Raw genomic sequence first — 8,489 nt, forward strand, 5'->3', positions numbered from 1 at the left:
TTAAAGGCGTGCTGGCCTCAAACTCAGAAATCCACCTGCCTCTGCTTCCCAAGTGCTGGGATTAAAGGGGTGCACCACCACTGCCCGGCAAAAATACAGATTTTAAGCACCACATTCTTGAAGGTGAAACTTTTGTTGTTAAGTTTTGTCCTCTCTGTTACATACAAGTCATCTAGTATCAGTGGATAGTTTTAAAAGTTCCCTTCATTCTTTTCCTTTACACCAAGTCTCTTACAAGCTTCCTAATTGGTCTTTTAACTTGCCCTGCACACAAGCATCTTCAGATATTTTGTGACTCATGGTGCTTTACTGGTGTTTCAAAACCTTATTGTCTCCCTTCTGTTTTCTGAAGAAAGGATGACATTAAATCTAGATTGTTCTTGGATCTCCAAGGAGTGGTAAACCTTTTATTTTTATTTTTTATTTTTTTTGAAGTGGGCAGTATTTTAAGACTCCAGGCTATAAAGTTTTTTAACCATTCAACCTATTTGTTGGAAAGTTGCCTTCCATAATACTTAAAGAAATGGGTGCCAAGGATGTAGCTCATTTGAATACATGTCTAGCATGTGTGAAGGCCTGGGTTTGATCTCTGACACCATATCAACCAGTTGTGGTGATGTATGTCCCAATATTTGGCAGGTGGTAGAAGCAGGAGGTCCAGGAGTTCAAGGTCAGCCATGGTTATATAGCAAGTTAGAGGCCAGTCTCCAATACAGGAGATCCTGTTTTAAAAAGAACAGGAAGATTTGGGGTTGGCTGTTCCAACAGGATCTTACTTAGAAAACAGGGGGCTAGCACAGGCTATAGTTTGATGAGCCTCAAGATTTAACAATAATAATAATAATAATAATAATAATAATAATAATAATAATAATAGTAATAATAGTAATAGGATAGCAGTATAAAGCCGAATCAAATGAAGTTCTGCCTAAATAAGGGAGAAATGATAATGTTTTTACGCAGAAGGAAAGAAAAAAAGACTAAACTGGTTTGCTAGGTCAGGGAAGTTTTGTAAGATGAGATTGGCTATATATGTTATTAAATTAGTCTAAAAGTTAACTGCCAAGTCTTCTAATATTTGTAGAGATAGAGAAGAAAGTTATACATTCTGATGGATTGAAATGGATGAGGGAACAATGTAAGCTTGTGTTTGATTTTCTTGGGAGGAGGGAAATGAGAGGTGACCATGGAAAGGATGGTTGCTATATATACTCTCTGGTAGTAGATCTTGGTATTTGCAAGATACAGTCCTTTTAGAACAGTTGACGGATCTCACTATGACTATAGTTCTGTTTTTTGTATCTAGTAACTGCGAAAATGTGTGTTATTAAGAGTTGCTAATACTCTCCTAAAGACTTTGTATTTTACTAATCACAACACCTTAGTTAATACACATATATGGGAGATCATCTTTATAGAATGCACCCAAGCTATTATTAATTGTCTATCTCCGTAGGAGCTCTGAGCTTGGAATTCATTAAGCTAACACATCAACAATAAAAGAATAAAGATTGCTGGGCAGTGGTGGCGCACTCCTTTAATCCCAGCACTTGGGAGACAGAGGCAGGTGGATTTCTGAGTTCAAGGCCAGCCTGCTCTACAGAGTGAGTTCCAGGACAGCCAGAGCTGTACAGAGAAACCCTGGCTCAAAAAAACAAAACAAAACAAAACAAAAGAATAAAGATTGCTCAGAAATAGTGTTCCATCACAATTAAAATAATATGAATGTAGTAAGCTTATTTTAAAGCATCCCATTGTTTTGGTAATATTTGGCAGTTTAAGATCCCTTCAACTAGTTTCTATTCATGTTCCCCTGTGTGTGTGTGTGTGTGTGTGTGTGTGTGTGTGTGTGTGTGTGGTGTGTGTATTTTTTTTTTTTTTTTTTTTTTTTTTTTTGCTAAATATCTTCATTTGGTGCCTTTATTGTAAATCTAAAACCTCGTTTTAGTGAAGCTAAAGTTTGTTTTTATTTTGTAACAAGTCTCTGCTGGTTTAAGGATCTGCAGAAATGGCAAAAGCTAACGACAGTCTTTAGATAATTTCTGAAAACATAAACTAGGCATTGACTTTATGAAAGAACTTGAAATGAGAAAGGGTGGCCCTGAAAAAGAGACGTTGCTTATAGTATAGACCTAAAGAGGAAGTGGCTTGATGGTTGATGATGGACTTGATGTGGCACTGGAGTTGGAGCATGGCGTGGGATAGGGCTACCTTTCTTCTATTGGATGATGAGGGAACCTGCTTGGAGAGAAAGTTTCTATAAGAGAAGGTCAAAGGCAAGTTGTGGTTAGAAAAGATATACAAGAGGAGAAGGCTTATTTATTTGGTAAATTTTTTATTAAAAATTACACTTTTAGTTTTTATTTATATATATGTGCACATGCATGCATGGGTGTGGGTAAGTTTGGGCATGTGAATGCCATGGTACACTTGTGGAGGCCAGAAGACAACTTAAAAGAAAGAATTAATTCTCTTCTACCATGTGGGTCCTGGGAGTCTAACATAATTAATACAGGGTCTAACACAGAGTCTAATACAGTTTCCTACTGAGCTGCCTCACCAGTCTTCATTCACTAAAATTGTTTAAGTGTTGGGGCATGAAAGGGAAAGGTGGTGCTAATAGATCTAACGTACAGGCTGAGAACCCTGAGAAAAAGAGATGCTTAAAATTCAGATTGGCATGAAAACACGAAATGAACTTATTTTAAACTAGAGAGAGACTAATACAGTAAGAAGCTGAATAATTTTGTAGAAGTCTCAGCCATTGGAGTTAAGTCTTTCAAAATTCTGTTACTGAAATTTTGTGGTTTATAAATGAATACAATTAGTGAATTTGTAATAGCACATAAGTGTGGAAGACTATATAAATGCATATATATTATGCATTTTCTTTCTAGATATATTTTAGATTTTTAGCAATCTCAATATACACATTTTCTATCACTAAGAACCTCTACATTTTTGTTCAGAGGAAGGACTTTATAAAATTTTCTCTTTGATCTATTCCAGGTGCCAGTATCAACCATTCTTGAACTTTGAGGCTGCAGTTAAATAAAATTAGGGATACTTAATACTACCTTTGTGATATCATAAAATTAGGGATACTTAACACTACCTTTATGATATCATGATGGCTGGCCTGGGAACTGAGAGGGCTGTTGAGTGACTAGGAGGCAGTACTGTGTGCGCAGTACTGTGTGCAGCACACATGCTGGGTAAAGGGATGATTCTTGAAAGCCCATGGAGGGGGATAGTGTAAGATGTTGCCAAGCTACTCAGAACGGCATACAGCTTGAAACTTACTGCATTGGTTAGTCCTAGAATTTTCCACTTAATATTTTTCAGATTGTAGTTGACCATGTGTAACATACTCTGGAGACCAAACCATGGATAGATATAGGAGGACTTCTGTGTTAGAAAAGCATGTCTGCTGTTGGGAGAGAAGATATACTGAAAGAAACAAGCATGTTTTGTTTTCATCGGTGTAGTGCATGGCAACCATTGTTTGCATAAGACAGCTAAATAATAAAGACAATAAGTACTTTAGGAATTATTTTTCTTGGATTAAAAAAAGGACATCTTAACTGTAGGAATAATGTTTGATATTTCCTGTAGGTTTTTATTAAGGATAGAATGTTGTAATGAACTCCAGTGTCCTGTGAGCCAGCTTCAACAATGATTCATAGTTGACACAGATCTTAGAACTTGGAACTGACCTTTTCTATCTGCAGTTCCACGCTTCTATCACTATTTGGAAGCAGACCATGGATATAATGTCATTTCACTCACCTATACAGTGTATGTTTCACTCTGTAAATCTTTCTGAAAGGAAATTCATTTTTAAAAATGTAATTACTATCACTCCCAAACAATTTACAAATAACTGTTTTATCATCAGATACCCAGTGAGAATCCCAGGCTAACTCCCAGTTTTTTCTCTTAGAGTTAATTTGAATAATTTCTGATCTGTATTTTGCAATTTGTTGCTGACTTTAGTGTCCTTTGATTTATAAGTTACCCTTTATCTCCTCTGCTTTCTTTTTAAATTTTTTGTAATGTAGTTACACTAATTGGATTGCTTTCCATCTAGAATTTCCTATATCTATATTTTGTTTTGTTTAATATATCTTATTGTATTTCCTACTTCCTATGGCTTGTTTTCCTTTTACTTACCTTTGATACATAGGTTCATCTGTTTCATTTTGCTTTTGATATGTTTATTTTCAGTTGCCTTTTAAAAATACATATTTTTAATAGTATAATTACATATTTCTCCCCTCCCTTTCCTCCCTTCAAATCTTTCCATGTTTACCAACCACTTGCGCTCTTTTAAATATATGCCCTCTTTCCCTTAATTGTTGTTATATATGTGTGTTGCTATTATGTATGTATGTTATATCCCTAATTATAACTACAACCTGCTTAGCCCATATAATGTTACTTGTATGTATGTTTTCAGGGTGAACATTGGACAGTCAATTGGTATGCTCTTCCCTAGTGGGAGACTAGTCTCTCACTCTAAGTTGCCTGTAGTTCTTTGTTAGGATTGAGGCTTCATGCTCACTCCTCCACTCCCACCTCTCCACTTAAGCATGCTTTTGTTTTTCTTGTTCAGCTCATGTTTAGGCAGTCATGTTGGTGAGACTTCATGAGTATAGCTTCTGACATTCCTAGGAGACAGTCTCACAGTAAATCCTCTGGCGGTTACAATCTTTCTACCTCCTCTTCCAGTGATCCTAGAACCTTAGGTGCAGGAGTTGTATTGTAGATGTAGCCATTGGGACTGGGCTCCACAACTCTGCAGTTTGATTGTTGCTATAGGTTTCTGTAATGGTCTCTGTCTGTTGCAAAAAGATGTTTCCTTGATGAGTGGCAAGAACTATATTGTGGGTATAAGAATAAGTATTTAAAGTGTAGTTAAGGATAGTACAGGTAAAGGTAATTTTTTTAAAATTTAATTTTATCTATAATTATACAAATAATTTAGTTTTATATAATTATAAAACCAATAAAATTAGGTAAAGCCCATTCAGATTAGCCTATTATTTTAAGTCTCCATCTTGTCCCTGCTCTTTCCCTCATGGATACATGTTAAGGAAAAAACCTAAACAAGACAGTGCTTTGTCCTTATGTTAAAATAAAAACAAACAAAACCCAGGTGTATATCTTTGTGCTCTCTCTTTCCTTTGTTAAATAATTAGGATACACTATCACACTATTCTACCTTTTTTTAATAGTATGTAATGGAACTGGACTTCTATTACAATATATATATAAAGATGTTTCTCATTTATAGGACTGAATATTTTTGTCGCTCTTATGCTGAGCCATGCTGATAATTAGATATTTAATGTTTTCTCAATGTAAGTAAAGAATACTTAAAATAGTCAATGAATGATAAATTTGTCACACTATTAAAATGAAGAGCAGATAAATAATAGTTCAGTCACAAGTGGAAAAGCATGCTTTAGTTCTGTTCTTGCAGTTAATATCTCTTTCTCATTTCATAATTTCGAAAGCTACAGATTTAGCAAAAATTAAATAGTCTCAGGATTTAGAAAGAAAATAACCTTTCAAGAATGAAAACTATGGCATCTTTAAGTTGAAGCCATATTAATTTCTAGCTTGTGACTGTGGTGTTCTAGAAGTTCTATGTTAATGCTTAGCATATCCAGTTTGGCCCATGTATTAAATACAGAAAGAGTTTAAGTGCATTTCTGTCTTTGCCACTAGTATTTTTTCTTTTCATAGTTATTTGAAGTTAAAATGAAGTCATGCCTTGGTTAATTTGAAATCATGGATTTTTGAAATTGAGATAACATTTATGACTTTGAAAACTTAGGACAATAAGAACTTTGATATATATTTTTTTGTGGGTGTGTCAAATTTCATTTTTCCCCAAGCCATGTACATAAGTTTAGGTGTAAATTCAGAAGGTGGAGAACTCATACTGAGCCCTTGCTGAATTCCTGAGACTTTCTAGGCTCTCAACCAAGGCTTGAAACTGAAAATAATTGAGTAGAATGGGTCCCTATTTAAAATAACGTTTTTTACATTTTGCCTTTTTATTTATTTCTTGGTTATTTCCCTCATGGGTACCATGTATATTGATCATTGAAACTACCAGCCTCACTTTCCTACCTCATATTTTCCTAGCATTTCTCTCTCTCACCTTCATGTCTTCTTTTTAGTTTTCAAACATTTCAGTTATTTGACTTGATTTGGGTCTTTACATACACAGTTTTTCTTCTTGGATCAGTCTCTTCCTTGCCTGCCTGATACCTGCTTATCCTTCAGTTGTCAGTTTAAAGTTTACCGAATGAAGTAATGGCTATCGTTTCTGGGTTATTAGATACCAAATTCTACAGTTGACCTGCTGTCACTTAAACAAAAAAAACCCAAGTTGTTTTTTGATTGTCTCAAGTATGACACTTTCTTTAAATACATTTTATTTGATTTGATGGCATTTTCTAATCTACTAGCTTATGAGATAGTTTTAATTCTTAAACCTTAAACAAACAAAAAACCACTTTGCAAGCCACTTAAGTAAGGTATTTGGATTCAAGAGCTGTCATATGATCCCTGCCTTTAGAAGCCTTAAAATGCTGGATAATATGGAAAACTCACTGGTCTTAAAATACATTTCTACAAGTACAAGAGATGTTCCAGCACCACACATAATCATCCTAGATGAATATAATTCACTTTATTTTTTTAAAAAAAAGTTCCAGGTGCTGTAGAGATGGCTTGGTAGTTACGAGCACTGTTGCTCTTGCCCACGTTCTGTTACCAGAATGAACGTGTCTGTATCTGTAGCTCGAGTTCCAGGGAATTCAAAGCCTTCATCTGACTTCCATGGGCACCAGGCATGCATATGATACACATACAAACATGAAGGCAAAATACTTATAAGCTTAAAGTAAATCTAAAACCATTTAAAAAATAAAAACGCTCAGTCTGTAAAGCACTTGTCCACAAGCATGAAGACATAATTTTGATCCCCTGCACCTGAATAAAAAGTCTGGTGTGATTGTAGGTACTTAAAATGCCAGCACTGAAGAGGCAGAGCCAGGCAGATCAGTGGGGCTTGCTGGCCAGGTAGCATAGCATAATAGACAAGCATCAGATCCCAACAAGAGCCCTTGTCTCAAAAAGCAGGACAACACCCAAGGTTGATCTCCAGCCTCCATGTATGTGCACATATATATACATACATCACATGTGTGCTTGTGCGCAGGAACATACCTACATGTGTGGGGGAGAGAGTGGTGCATGCAAATGAGAAAGCTCACTAGCTGGATGTGGTGGCTTATACCTGTACCAGTTCAGGAAGGCTAAGGCAGGATTTCAAGTTTAAGATCAAACTAGGCTATGTACTGAAACCTTGTCTCATAAAACAGTACACAGCTGGGCTCATGTCTTTAATCCTAGCACTCAAGAGGTGTGCGGGAGGATTGCTGTGAATTCAAGGCCAGTTTGGTATACATAGTTAAGTTTTAGGGCCAGCCATGGCTACATAAAGAGTCTCTCTCAAAAGAAACAAAACAAAGCAAAAATGAACAAAACAAAAAACCCCCCAAAACTTCTACTTTGTAGCCAAAGGACAAGAGTCAGTTGAAAAGTTTAAGTAATATGCAAGAAGCAAACATGAATATATGGTACCACTAATGTTTATATATGGCCAGATAGGATAGAACATTTTAATTGCTTGACTTTTAACACAGCTATTAGCTGAGATTAGAGTAGACATTTAGGTTCTTTATATATTAAGAATGCTGTGGAAGATTTCTTGGTCATGATTTTCTTTGTTTCTGCCTCTTTCTTGTCTCTTATTTCTTCCATTTCTTCTTGAAAATGTAGTTGGAACTAGGCAATGGTGATGCACACCTTTAATCCCAGCATTTGGGAGGCAGAGGCAGGTGGATCTCTGAGTTCAAGGACAGTCTGGTCTACAGAGTGAGTTCCAGGACAGCCAGGGCTATACAGAGAAACCCTGTCTTGAAACCTACCCTGTACATACAAAAAAGAAAAGAAAATATAGTTGGATATTTTATTTATAAAAAAATACCCAGCCTGTGCATTGTTTTATGAGACAAGGTGTCAGTTTGTAGTCCAGTTGGAATGTGTACTACATTGCAGTTGGATCAGGTGCTGTATGTAAATAGTTAAGGAGAACGTGATCAGCTATTTAAAGAGTATCTTATACAGGTCTTCAAATTTTTAAAAATTATTATTTATTTTGTATGTATGTGTGTTTTGCTTGCGTGTATGCCTGGGCACCATGTGTGTACCTGGTAGAGGATCAGATCCCCTGGCACTGGGCAGTAAGCCATCATGTGGTGCTGGGAATCAAGCTTGAGTCCTCTGGAAGAGCAGCCAATTTTCTTAACAACTGGGCCATCTTTCCAGCCCCTTTATGCAGAGATTTTGAAAATAGAACATTTTTTTTTATTATTATTTATTTATTTATTTATTTTGTTTTGTTTTTT

At 35.8% G+C, this 8,489-nt stretch overlaps 1 protein-coding gene across 4 annotated transcripts in view; it reads left to right on the top strand.

The window, feature by feature from the left end:
- Zcchc7 (zinc finger CCHC-type containing 7) overlaps positions 1-8,489 on the top strand; it is a 191,191-nt gene that overhangs the window by 6,906 nt on the left and 175,796 nt on the right. The gene's annotated exons all lie outside the window — the stretch shown is intronic.

The sequence above is a fragment of the Mastomys coucha genome, unplaced genomic scaffold (genome assembly GCF_008632895.1).
Source record: "Mastomys coucha isolate ucsf_1 unplaced genomic scaffold, UCSF_Mcou_1 pScaffold18, whole genome shotgun sequence".
NCBI classification, from domain to species: domain Eukaryota; kingdom Metazoa; phylum Chordata; class Mammalia; order Rodentia; family Muridae; genus Mastomys; species Mastomys coucha.